We start from the raw sequence: 14,896 nt of genomic DNA on the forward strand, positions 1-14,896 counted from the left end.
GACTCATGTCCAAATTCCTGCCCACTCCCCGTAACCCTTAATTCCCTTTACTTCTAGGAAACTGTCTATTTCTGTTTTAAATTTATGTAATGATGTAGCTTCTACAGCTTTTTGGGGCAGCATATTCCATGGACCTACCACCCTCCGAGTGAAGTAGTTCCTCCTCATCTCAGTTTTGAAAGAGCAGCCCCTTATTCTAAGACTATGCCCCCTAGTTCTAGTTTCACCCATCATCGGGAACATCTTCCCTGCATCCACCCGATCCAACCTCTTCACAATCTTATATGTTTCAATAAGATCGCCTCTCATTCTTCTGAACTCCATTGAGTAGAGTCCCAATCTGCTCAACCTCTCCTCATATGTCCATCCCCTCATCCCCGGGATTAACCAAGTGAACCTTCTTTGTACTGACTCGAGAGCAAGTATGTCCTTTCTTAAGTATGGACACCAAAACTGTACGCAGTATTCCAGGTGCGGTCTCACCAATACCTTGTACAACTGAAGCAATACCTCCCTATTTTTATATTCTTATCCCCCTAGCAATGAAAGCCAACATTCCATTGGCCTTCTTAATCACTTGCTGCACCTGCATACTAACCTTTTGAGTTTCGTGCACCAGGACCCCCAGATCCCTTTGTACTTCAGTACTTTCCAGTTTCTTGCCATTAAGATAATAACTTGCTCTACGATTTTTCCTGCCAAAGTGCATAACCTCACACTTTCCAGTATTGTATTCCATCTGCCAAACCTCTGCCCACTTACTTAGCCTGTCTATGTCCCCTTGCAGGTTTTTTATGTCCTCCTCACTCACTACTTTCCCTCCCATCTTAGTATCATCTGCAAACTTTGATATGTTACACTCGGTCCCCTCCTCCAAATCGTTAATATAGATTGTAAAGAGTTGGGGACCCAGCACTGACCCCTGCGGAACACCACTAGTTACTGATTGCCAGTCTGAGAATGAACCATTTATCCCAACTCTCTGCCTTCTGTTAGATAGCCAATCCTCTATCCATGCCAGAATATTACCCCCAATCCCGTGATTTTTTATCTTAAGCAATAATCTTTTGTGTGGCACCTTGTCAAATGCCTTTTGGAAGCCTAATACACTACGTCCACTGGTTCCCCTTTATCCACCCTATATGTTACTTCCTCAAAGAACTCCAGCAAATTTGTCAAACATGACTTCCCCTTCATAAAACCATGCTGACTTTGTCCTATTAAATTATGATTATCCAAATGTCCTGTTACTGTCTCCTTAATAATGGACTCCAAAATTTTACCTACCACAGATGTTAGGCTAACCGGTCTATAGTTTCCAGCCTTCTGTCTACTGCCCTTTTTAAATAAGGGTGTTACATTAGCAGTTTTCCAGTCTGCCGGGACCATTGCCGAGTCCAGGGAGTTTTGGAAAATTATTACCAATGCATCCACAATCCCTACCGCCACTTCCCTCAAGACCCTAGGATGTAAGCCATCAGGTCCAGGTGATTTATCCGCCTTGAGTCCCATTATTTTACCGAGTACCACTTCCTTAGTGATTTTGATCGTGTTTAGCTCCTCCGCCCCTTTAGCCCCTTGTTTGTCCAGTGTTGGGATATTCTTAGTGTCTTCTACTGTAAAGACTGATATAAAATATTCATTCAGTGTTTTTGCCATCTCCATATTTCCCACCATTAATTTCCTGGTCTCATCCTCTAAGGGACCAACATTTACTTTAGCCACCCTTTTTCTTTTTATATAACTATAAAAACTCTTACTATCTGTTTTTATATTTTTTGCTAATTTACTTTCATAATCTATCTTCCCTTTCTTAATCAATCTTTTTGTTATTTTTTGCTGTCTTTTAAAGTTTTCCCAATCCTCTATCCTCCCACTAGATTTGGCTACCTTATATGCCCTTGTTTTTAGTCGAATACTATCCTTAATTTCTTTACTTAGCCACGGATGGCTGTCTTTTCTTTTACACCCTTTTCTTCTCAGTGGAATATATCTTTTTTGGAAGTTGTAAAATAACTCCTTAAATGTACACCACTGATCATGTATCGTCTTACCCTTTAATCTATTTTCCCAATCCACTCTACCCAATTCCGCTCTCATACCTTCATAGTCCCCTTTATTCAAGCTTAGCATGCTTGTTTGAGATCCAACCTTTGCAGTAGGGTGTTCAGTGGGTGTAATACAGTAGACAAATTCGGCAAGAACTTATGGTAGTAGTTCACCAGCCCGAGGAACGACCTCAGTTGTGACACATTTTCTGGTGCTGGAGCCTTGACTACTGCCTCAATCTTTTCAGGGGACTTATGTAACCCCTCTTTATCAATAACGTGGCCACAATACGAGATCTGCTTCTGGAAAAATTCGCATTTGTGGCGATTAGCTCGGAGCCCATATTCCTTCAATCTAGTGAGCACCTGCTCCAGGTTGGTGAGGTGATCACTGTCATTTTCGCCCGTGACCAGGATGTCGTCCAAATAACACTGGGTCCCTGGAATCCCTTGCAGGACTTGTTCCATTGCCCTTTGCCAAATAGCCAGAGCTGATGCTACCCCGAGCACCAGCCAGTTGTGTTGGTAGAGACCTTTATGAGTGTTGATCGTGAGGTACTGTTTCGAGGCTTCTTCTACCTCCATTTGCAGGTACGCCTGGGCCAGATCAATCTTAGTGAAGCGTTTCCCTCCAGATAGCGAGGCGAAAATATCTTCAATCCGCGGAAGCGTATATTGTGCAGTGTGAAGGACTGGGTTCACTGTCACCTTAAAGTCCCCACAGATGCGAACCTTCTTTAGTTCCCCAGGCGTATTACTCAACGACCTCTTCATTACAGGAACGATGGGTGTAGCCCACTCGCTCCAGTCCACTTTGGACAGTACTCCTGAACGTTCCAAACCTTCCAGCTCTGCTTCGACGGCTGGGCGGATCGCATAAGTTACCGGTCTGGCCTTAAAAAACTTTGGGCTTGCATTTTCCTCTATTTTGATCATCGCTGTTATGCCTTTTAGTGTTCCGAGTCCCTGCTGGAATACTTCTTGTGCGTCAGTTAGCATTTTTGACAATCGTCCAGGTGTGACGTCGTCATCCTTTTTGGCATCCACACTCAGTGCTTGTATGGAATGCCAATCTACCTGTATCTTCCGGATCCATTCACGTCCTAGTAGTGGTGGTCCTCCATCTGGCAATACATATAGGTCCATTTTTGGTGTTTCCTTGCCGTTATAAATAACGTTCACCCTTATTTTTCCTTTGGGGTAGACTTTTTGCCCCGTATACGTCTTCAAGACAATCTTTGTATCTCTCAAGGGTATATGTGAGAATAGCCGCTTGTAGTCCCTTCGGTTTATGACTGTTAGGGCTGATCCTGTGTCCAATTCCATTTTCACTTGGACTCCTGCTATCTTGAGCGTGACCCAGATAGTTTGGTGATCCTCCGTTTTGATCACATTATGTAGTTTCAGACAACCCAGCTCCTTGCTTCCGGAGTCTGTATCACTCTTCTGTTCGTCTGAACTACTCTCCGTCATCTTATGTGCCTTCTTGTACTTCTCCTGTGGAGAGTTCTTGCTGCTGGTTTTCTTTCCCGACCTGCAGACTCTTGCTATGTGTCCTACTTTTCCACAATGTCTGCACACTTTGTCCTTGAACCAGCAATCATTATGGGCGTGTGTTGTTCTGCCGCAGCGATAGCACTTCACTGCTCCATATGACATTTCATGTGCCATATTCTTGCGGTGTCCGTTGTATCACTGCAGCGCCCCGTGCGGCTGCTTCATGTGATACTGCCATGCTGAAAGCCTTGTCCAGCGTAAGATCCTTTTCTGATAGAAGCCGTTTCTGGGTTCCTTCACTTTGAAGCCCACACACAAACTTGTCCCTTAAAGTATCTGCTAGTCCCGTTCCAAACTGGCAGTGTTTCGATAGCTTGCGCAGTTCCGTTAAATACTCAGCATTACTTTCATCTTTATGCTGGTTCCTTTTGTGAAACTTAAATCTTTCTGCTATCAGCAGCGGTGTGGGGTTTAAGTGGTCCTGTAGGATTGACACTATGTTTTCAAAATCCTTATCTACTGGCTTCTCTCGGGTTACTAGGTTTCATAGTAAGCCATACGTTTTTGCACCCATTGAATTCAACAATACCAGCGCTTTCTTGTCATCTGGCACTTCATTCGCCTTGCAGTATACTTCTATGCATTCGACATATGTCATCCAATCTTCGACTTCATTGTCGAACGCTGTGATACTGCCATTCTTCGGCATTTTTTTTTTGTTTTTGTTTAGTTAGACTGGCTTAAAATGGCGTCTCCCGCGCTTTCCTTTCTTCCCCGCTGCGGCTTAAAATGGTGTCTCCCGCGCTTTCCTTTCTTCCCCGCAGCGGCTTAAAATGGCGTCTCCCGCGCTGCTGCCAACGCCGCTCTCGGCGGTCCTCCTGGCAAATGGCGACGCCCTGTAGGTTTCGTGCGCTGCTGCCAATGCCGCTCTCTGCGGTCCTCGTGGCAATGGCAGCGCCTCGCGTTTTCCTGCGTGCCTCTCTCCCCCGTTGACGCTGCTCGACCCTTGAACACCGGCTGCGCTCTGCTCTCTCTCGCCTCCCTCCCCCGTTGACGCCGCTCGGTCCTGAACACCGGCTGCGCTCTGCTCTCTCTCGTTGACGCTGCTCGGCCCTTGAACACCGGCTGTGCCCCGTGCACTCTGCCCTCTCTCTCTCCCCCGTCGACGCTGCTCGGCCTTTTTCTGTGCCGCTCGGTCGGCTCTAGCCGCCGCTGTCCGGGAAGGGTCTGCACAGTACCTGTTGTCAGCCCGTTTCGCTGGACCACCGTGGCTGGAAAGCCAAACCTGGCTCTCGAAAACCTCCCCTGCGATGCCCGTGCTTCTGGACTCGATCTCCTTCCACTGTTCTCCAGGAGCGAATCCCTGGGAGGTGATGCAGAGTTGCAGGTAGGTTCGAATCTTTCTCGTCACCAGTGTTAGATCCGGGTATCTTAATGTGGTGTCCTTCAATAATCAGACAAAGACTGCAGGGAACGATCAACAGGTGTTTACTGAATGAGGGTTCAAACTGCAACTGACTGTACAGGGTTTATATACAGGTGTGGTCACTGCCGGTACTACAGGATACAGGTGCTGTAAAAAGTAGTTCTCCCCCTTAAAGGTACATACATTACACCCTGCTCTTCTTCGAAATAGTGCCAGGGGATCTTTAACGTCTACCTGAGAGAGCAGACAGGGCCTCAGTTTAATGTCTCATTTGAAAGACGGCACCTCCAGCTGTGCAGCACTCCCTCAGCACTGCTCTGGGAGTTTCAGCCTAGATTTTTGTGCTCAAGTCTCTGGAGTGGGATTTGAACCCACAATCTTCTGACTCAGAGACAAGAGTGCTACCCAGTGAGCCATGGCTGAAACTCAAATTATTCCCAGAGTCCTGGCCAATATTTATCTCTCAATCAACATCACTAAAACAGATTATCTGGTCATTATCACATTGCGGGAGGCGGGGGTGGGGGCGGGGGGTGGGGTGGTGTGGGGAGAGCTTCCTCCGAGCTCGTCCCTCTCTGCCACTGTAACTTCGGTGGAAGTTTGGCGGAAACTCTGCTCACAGACATAAAATGGGAGTTCTGCCGAAGTCATGGTGGCAGAGCAGGAGGACTTCTGAGGAAATTCGCCCCTCTTGCTTTCCAAGGTCACAATGCCTTATTCTAAGGGTATGCTTAAACTGACCTTCACTTAGTAAGCTTGAACAGCTGAGGCCACCATTCTTGAGTTCCCTTGACGGGAATTAGCATTTGCCCAAACCTGAGACAGTTTCACAAAAGCAGATTTCCTAATTGCTGGGTGTAGACATCATACAGACAACCCCCCACTATGCAAGAAAATTACAACATTCTTCTGTTAGGAGTATCAGAATTTGTGACAGCAATTTGCATTCTCTGGTGACATAGAATGGAACGAATTTGGATAGATTCCAAGAATGGATAATGCTTTTTCAGAAAACTTTTTGTATTTGGAGAGATAGCTTAAAATTATGCTTTTATCAAACACTGACACAGTTCAAACTAGGATTCAATTCATTGGTGAGCTCTTTCTTTAAAAAAATGTGGGTTGAAATTCCTCTGTATGCAGTGGTTAATGTTCCATCAAATTCCCATATACCGTACATTATTTGAACAAAGTCATTAACAACTTCGTTAAAATATTGTACACAGCGATTTGACGTGAACACATTTGATGTTAAAAATAATGCACAGAAGAGAGTTGCCACGTCTTTCTCACAACGATAATAAACACCTCTTGTAGCTTTCTACAGCCTTAGCTATTGCTTTAAAATGTAATTATTTTCCAGATACTTTCATTGTTCCAAAGCAAAGAAGTGAAAATAATATTAAGCTCTACAGTATTTTTAAGTCTCCAGCTGCTGGTGATGAGTTAGTTGGTCGAGTTACTGGTATCCAATGTCATATGTCTGAACTGATCATTTCATGGTGTGGAGATGCCGGAGTTGGACTGGGGTGGACAAATAGAAACATAGAAACATAGAAGATAGGAGCAGGAGTAGGCCATTCGGCCCTTCGAGCCTGCTCCGCCATTCAACGAGATCATGGCTGATCATCCAAACCCTAGCACCCGGTCCCTACACCGACAGCCATCCCACCCAAGCCCTATCCCCGTAACCCTGTAACCCCACGTATTTAATCCCCCCTAACACTAAGGGTCAATTTTTATCATGGCCAATCAAACTAACCCGCACATCTTTGGACTGTGGGAGGAAACCGGAGCACCCGGAGAAAACCCACGCAAACACGGGGAGAATGTGCAAACTTCACACAGACAGTCACCCGAGGCCAGATTTGAACCCGGGTCCCTGGCGCTGTGAGGCAACAGTGCTAACCACTATGCCACCACTGAAATGATCAGATGTAAGAAGTCACACAACACCAGGTTATAGTCCAACAGCTTTATTTGAAATCACAAGCTTTCGGAGCGCTGCTCCTTCGTCAGGTGCACTTCACAACACCTGGTGTTGTGTGACTTCTTACATCTGATCATTTCAGTAATGCAACCAGGCTCAGAAACTACAATGTCCTGAGCCTCAACTGGTAGTCAGTCAATCAAGGACTAGCTTTTGACAAAGTGGGCTCCAACCTAGAATAAATGGAGGGAGTCAATCAGCAGAGAGAAAGAGGAAAGTATTTAATGTGTGAACAAAAAAAAAGGTGCAAGAATATCAAATCATAGTAAATTGTTTGGAAATAATGTAAAGTTAAAATAAACATCTAAGACCAAGAGAATGGGACAAAGATAAAATTGAATAATAAAGAAGCCAGAGAGAGCAGAGTTTCACAGAATCACAGAAACCCCACAGTGCAGATAGAGGCCATTTCAGCCCATCGAGCCTGCACCGACACATATCCCACCCGATCCCCGTAACCCCGCATATTTAATCCCACTAACACTAAGGGTCAATTTATCATAGCCAATCAACCTAACCCGCACATCTTTGGACTGTGGGAGGAAACCGGAGCACCCGGAGGAAACCCACGCAAACACGGGGAGAATGTGCAAACTCCACACAGACAGTCACCCGAGGCCGGATTCGAACCCGGGTCCCTGGCGCTGTGAGGCAACAGTGCTAACCACTATGCCACGGGAAATAATACATTATAGAAGGGAATATACTCCTAATGTCTTAATGGCATTATTGCTATAGTGTTATGAGGTACATTTTGTCATTTAGCATTCCTAGTGCACATTAAAATTAAAATGACAGATTTTAAAGATTAAAGTTACTGGGTGGAGAATCAGAGCAGGCATGCACTCAGATTTCTGGTAAGTGCTTCCAGTGTGCAAAGCTCTGCACTGCAAGTGTTGAACTAGAAAAAATGCGGCCGGGTTTGCTTCAGTATCTCAGTATGTGAGCTGAAATGATCAAAAACTGGCTGGTTCAGGAAGCCTGGACTTGCCCTCGGATCATCTGATGCTATTGCTTTTATAGTCGTTCCCTGGATTAAAACACCATAATACAATGAGAATCAGTGGACAGCTAATCTACTATGATTGCTTACAGATGGAGTCGTTGATAATTGTGTGTTAGAATATCGTACAACATTAATAGCATCTGACAACACTTCCTCTAAAGTGACTCTGCTGTTTCATATTTTGGCTTCAAATGAATTTTTTTGAACCATTGCAGTAAATCTCTTTTCAAAATGATGGGTTCATTGTCACACAAACAACCACCCTTTAGCAGATATGTACAATATTCTTATTTTTTTTATTGATCTCTGTAAAAGCAACACAAATGAACTGAAGGGCTTCGGCATTCTACAGGTTACCAATGACTCTTCTAAGCTACCTCAATTGGCTCTTACAATATTCTTATTCCTTACTTTGGGCCGAATTCAATTTGCTGTGTTGGTGCCCATGACGACACACTTGACATTTTATAGCTTGATTATAATGGCAATCAGGATAATATGGAAAGAAATTCAGTTGATTGGGGTACCCTTTGGCATCGTAAACCATTTGGAACAAACTAATCCCACCTCTTTAGTGGGTTTCACTTACTCTGAATGTTGTAACAAAGCTCTCACTGCTGCATACACTGGCACACTCTTTGATTACATTTAATGGAGAATTAGCATGTCCTCCCACTTCTCACCTTCCAAGCTGCCTCCATTTGGTGTAAAAAACTTTAAAAAACCGAAACAATATATGTACCAGGAGACAACATGGACATGTATCTTATCTGTAGGTGCACACTATTCTCCCCATTTGCTGCTCATTTGAATTACGCCTAATTGAGCAAAGGGACGATTTTAACCCTGCCTGTTTGTTTGAAACCTTTTTGGGATGTTGGAGATTGTTGTAACTGAGAAAAAATGGCAAAGACACTATTTTCAGAAAGCCTTTTGAGTGATTAGATGGTTCATCAACAAACTGTGCGAATGAAATGTATACATGCAGTGTTCTTATGATAAAATATTTGCATACAGGAATCTCATCATAAATGTTTACATAGGAAGCTTCATATTATAAATGGTGGCATAAAAGTGTTACTGGAAGTAACATTTGTGAACAGGAAGTGTGTGCCATATGGAAAATATTTAATAACATACCAGTCAATCTGTATTGTACGTGGCCAAGTGTAATCTTCAGGTGAGCTGGGGTTGGATGGCATGAGATAGTTGGATCAAGGGCACATGGGGGGCACGGTGGCATAGTGGTTAGCATTGTTGCCTCACAGCGCCAGGGACCCGGGTTCAAATCTGGCCTCGGGTGACTGTCTGTGTGGAGTTTGCACATTCTCCCCGTGTTTGCGTGGGTTTCCTCCGGGTGCTCCGGTTTCCTCCCACAGTCCAAAGATGTGCGGGTTAGGTTGATTTGGCTATGATAAATTGACCCTTAGTGTTAGGGGATTAAATACGTGGGGTTACAGGGATAGGGTGGGATATGTGTCGGTGCAGGCTCAATGGGCCAAAATGGCCTCTCTCTGCACTGTGGGGATTCTGTGAGATGTAAACAGTCCCTATTTAAAGTCGTACTTTTTTCCTTATTTTCATATAACCCATTGATTTTTTGTTGTTGTTATTTATAGTTAAATGGCAAAACCTACAACAATTTAGGAAGTAGAGTTGGTTAGAGCATAGGAGTTTATCTGTGGTACAATCTGGGGAGCCGGTAGATATAAAACCGAGACACTACAGTGCCACCACTGGCAGGAGGGTGTAATAACAGTGTGACATAGGCAGTTTCAACTATAAATATGGATATAGGAAATTATCATGGAAAGAGTTGACAGAAAAGCGTGACAAAAATGTAGCTACAAGAAATATGGTTTTGTAGACAGGATGCATGTGGAGATATAACACCTTTTTAATATATTATGGATAGATATATTTGATGGGTGCTGTCTTTCCTCTGCCTCTTATATGTATTCAGACACACTGACACAGAAAAGAATGGCGATTGTATTGGAAGAGCTGGCCCTGTAATCAGTCCTACTGAGATTATCATATTGCCTTATAAAAGAAGACTTTGTTATTAGGTCTGCAATAGCTAATTAAAATCTTTACTAATTAGCACCGAGAGACTAATGTAAAGGCTCACAGCTCATCTACTGACAAGGCGAACAACAGATTTAATACCAGAAGTGGAAATCTACTGTACAAAAGTCTCTGATTGACAGAGAAATGGGTGCAAATGAAGCCTGGCTAAACCATCTGGAAGGGGCTGTTCTGATCTCCCAGAGCTTTACAACAGGAGAAGTAGCCACTCAGCCTTGTATTATTGCAAGAAAACGGATGAACCTGACAACCAGACATAGAAAGCCAATGGGCCGCTTGCAGATTCAGTTTTAAAACTTCTTATCCACTTCAAGGTTCCTGAGCCATGTGGTATTGTCAGGCTAAATGATAACAGTAGCCGTAATGAGAAAAAATATTTTAAAAGTACCTTTTCCTGCTTGAGGCTCTGAGGATTTTTGTTGTGAATATTATATTAACTCTTCAGTGAGTTTACTTGAACAAAGAGGACAATTTAAAATGTTTAAATGGTCTCCAGGGTAGATGGAGAGTTGGAAATTTGGTGGTTGCTTCTGGAGTTCCACATTCCGTGAATGAGGGTATGCATAAACCTTGGTTTCCTGGTGGTGTCACGACTGTAACATCAGTTTTGGAAGTAGTTCATATGGAAATGCTGGTAGTCTTGTTGTGGGTGGCTCTGGACAATTCTCAAAGCTCTTAATCTGCTCTAGATTCTCCTCAGGATTAGATGTATGGAGTAATGTTGACTAGTTCTAGCTTGTTTTTAATGCCAGGTTAATTCTGGTTATTTATCTCTTTTTCTCGCTTTCTTTTACAGTGTATGCATTCAGTCTCTAGAGATTATAGGATAAATGTTGGAGACATTTTTTTACAGTGAGCTGTTATGATCTCGAATACATTGCCTTGAAAGGGTGGTGGAATCAGATTCAATAGTAACTTTAAAAAGGGAATTGGGTCTATACTTGAAGCGGAAACATTTGTAGGGCTATGGGGAAATAGTGTGTCAGTGGGATTAATTGGCTAGCTCTTTCAAAGAGGCAGCACCGACATGATGGGACAAATGATGCATAGGGGGACAAAGAGAGCATAGTCTAAAAATTAGAGCCAGACCTTACAGGAGTGAAATTAGGAAACGCTTCTACACACAAAAGGTGGTAGAAGTTTGTAACTCTCTTCAGCAAACACAATTGGTTCTAGATCAATTATTAATTTAAAATCTGAGATTGATAGCTTTTTGTTAACCAAAGGTATTAAGGGATATGGGCCAAAGAGAGGTATGTGGAGTTAGGTCGCAGATCTTTGAAAGAACTAACCAATTAATCCCACTCACACACTATTTCCTCATAGCCCTACAAATATTTCTGCTTCAAGTATATATCCAATTCCCTTCTAATAGGAACAGGAGTAGGCCATTCAACCCCTTGGTCTATATGTTTCTGGTCAGGTATCCAGACCAGAGAAGGGAAATTATTGTAATGCACTTCAAAACATTACTAATGTGTTGAAATTCCATTGTTCCAATTTAGCACTCATTAGCAATCTCACTCAGAAAACCATAGGGTAGTTGGTGAGAAAGTGGAAAGCCTCACCTTGCTTTAGTAGAATGAGCTTATGAGGGCAGTCGAAGGTACACGGGACAAAGTCCGACAAACTTTACTTTGCAGTGAGTTTTGTCAAACCTAACTTGGGAATTCCTGATGCTGACTCTGGCTAACAAAAGCGAAGAGAATTATGTTAGTCTATTCTTTGGCAAGCACAAAAGTTCACCAGAAAACATAAATTTAAAAAATATATATATTTTACAAGGTAGTCATCCAAAGTACTTCCCTAGGATTGCTCCTCAGTAATCTAATTGCTACTTTGACATCTTATAAAGATATAGGTACAGAGATTGGAGCTTACGTTTTATCTCACTGATATTGGCTCATAGCTGAATTCATAATGACCCCATTCACATCATTAAAGGATAGTTATGGCCTACTTTTAATATTTTAATTTATAGCTCAGTATTCTTCTCAGAAACATAATCCCATGGCAACATCTGAACTATATGCTAAGGCATTGTAGAGAAATGCAGCTTGTGGCAACATGATTCTTTCAGCATTGCTTCTTCATCCTGAAGTATATTCGGTGTAACATGACATTGTAGGAATGGTCAAATTCCTATCTAGAGATTGAGTTCGATGCAGGCAATCAATCAAAAAGGTTTTTAATGTCAAACTAACGAGTTTAAACAGATTGATGCAAGAGAACTATGAATACAGGTCTTAACAGGTCGGAGGCTCCACAAGGACTGCCAGGGCGGTCCCGTGGATGGCGTCATGATGTCATCACGTTTTTCCCGCGTTTGGGTGATCACGTGATTAGCGGCATGACGTCATCGCGTTTGCCCGCGCTCTTAAAGGGACCGCGCACTGTACGTGCAAACAGTATATACAATGGTACAGGCACGAAATGTTGGTAAAAGTTTACCATGCCGAGGAAATCCTGCAGGGCCTTTATGTTCTGCAGGCGTGGAAAGGATGTCATCGCCTCCACCTTCGCTTGCAAAGGAACCGCTCCCTCTGCGGTAATGCGATGTCCCAGGAAATCAATTTGATGCAGACCAAACTGACACTTGGCTGGGTTGATAATCAGGCCGTGTTGGCTGAGGCGTCGAAAGAGGGTGCGTAGATGAGAGATGTGCTCCTCCTTATTAGGACTGGCGATGAGAATATCGTCTAAGTAGACGAAAAGGAACTTGAGGTCCCGCAGCACGGAGTCCATGAGGCGCTGGAAAGCCTGGGCGGCGTTCTTCAACCCAAACGGCATCCTTAAAAATTCAAAAAGACCGAAAGGGGTGATGACTGCGGTCTTCTGGACGTCTTGCGGGTGCACCGGGACCTGGTGGTAGACTCGGACAAGGTCAACCGTGGAAAAAACGGTGTTTCCTGCCAAATGGGCAGAGAAATCCTGGATGTGGGGGATCGGGTATCGATCAGGAGTGGTGCCATCGTTTAGGCGCCGATAGTCGCCGCAGGGCCGCCATCCGCCGCCAGGTTTCGGTACGATGTGAAGAGGCGAAGACCAGGGACTATTCGACCTGCGAATAATCCCTAAGCATTCCATTGTTGCTAACTCCGCCTTCGCGACCGCTAGCTTGCCAGGTTCGAGGCGCCGGGCCCGCGCGTGGACTGGGGGGCCGGTGGTGGTGATGTGGTGTTCCACACCATGTTTCCTGGCCGTGGAGGAGAATGTGGGCCTGGTCAGGTCTGGAAAGTCGCCTAGCAGGCGAGCGAACTCATTCGGAGTCGGGAAAGCGCAGGAGACGGTGCGCGACATGGTGTTACTACGGTGGCAAGGGATAGAGTGAAACGTGGCCGCGTTGATCAGCCGTCGGTTCCTTACATCGACCAGGAGGCCGTTGGTGCACAGGAAATCTGCACCGAGAATAGCTTGCGAAACCTTGGCCGTAACGTATTCCCAGAAAAACCGCTGGCCGCCGAAGCAAACCTGGACCCGCCGTCTGCTGAAGGTCCGAATAGCTCCGCCATTAGCCGCTTCGAGGGGGAGGCCGTGCCTCCCAGCCTGTACATCAAGAGCTGATGCGGGTAGAATGCTGCACTGCGCTCCGGTGTCGCACAGGAACCGACGACCGGAGAGGGTATCTGTGATGAAGAGCAGCTTGCCTGCATTGCCGATTGCCATCGCGGCCGCGGGGCACCCGTTAGACCCGTTCTTCATTGGACGGAGTTGTTGTTTTTTTTTGAGAGAAGCTGCACAGAGGGCGGCAACATCTCGCCTTCACGCCAAACCGCGCGTGGTAGAAGCACAGCCCCGTGGGCTGAGGAGCTGGGGCGGCGTCTGTGGCGGATGGGCGCCTTGTGGCAGCGCAGTACTGTTGCGTAACAGCGAATATTTTGTCTGCCTCGGCAGCGAGCGCTGCGCAGTCTTCGACCTCGGATCTCGCCAAGGCCACTTGCATTTGCTCCGGTAATTGGCTGAGAAATAACTCTCTGAAGAGAAAGCATTCCGGTTTGGAGCTGAGGAGTGTGAGCATTTGGCTCATCATCTCGGAAGGTTTGGAGTCCCCGATCCCGGGCATAGCGAGCAGCCGAAGGGCGCGCTCTGATTTCGTGAGCCCGAAAACCTGTAGCAACCGCGCCTTGAGGGTCTCATACTTGCGGTCCGCTTGGGGGTTCCCGAGAAGACTGATGATCCGCGAGGCGGTAGAGCCGTCGAGTGCGGAGACCACGTATAAGTATCGGGTCTGATCCTCAACGATGCCTCTCAGGGTGAACTGGGCTTCAACTTGGATGAACCACGAGGTCGCTTGTTGCTCCCAGAACTGCGGCAGCTTCAATGAAACGGCGTTTGCCTCCATGCTGTGTTCCTTTTGCGAAATCCGTTCACAAAAGTTGGGGTCACCAATGTAGGAATGGTCAAATTCCTATCTAGAGATTGAGTTTGACGCAGGCAATCAATCAAAAAGGTTTTTAATGTCAAACTAACGAGTTTAAACAGATTGATGCAAGAGAACTATGAATACAGGTCTTAACAGGTTGGAGGCTCCACGAGGACTGCCAGGGCGGCCCTGTGGATGGTGTCATGATGTCATCACGTTTTTCCCGCGTTTGGGTGATCACGTGATTAGCGGCATGACGTCATCGCGTTTGCCCGCGCTCTTAAAGGGACCGCGCACTGTACATGCAAACAGTATATACAATGGTACAGATTTAGTCTGTAGCTAACGCATCGTTAAAGGGAATTATGTACAGTTGTTCAGAGTCCCTCAGTGGCTCTGCCACAACATCATTGTAACTGGTTTGTGGTTTGTAGATATGTTCATCAACAAACTGCAGACCTTTGGCTGAACATCTAAC

This window comes from Somniosus microcephalus, chromosome 4, assembly GCF_052327205.1.
Source record: "Somniosus microcephalus isolate GS21.2 chromosome 4, FLI_Smic_1.0, whole genome shotgun sequence".
NCBI classification, from domain to species: domain Eukaryota; kingdom Metazoa; phylum Chordata; class Chondrichthyes; order Squaliformes; family Somniosidae; genus Somniosus; species Somniosus microcephalus.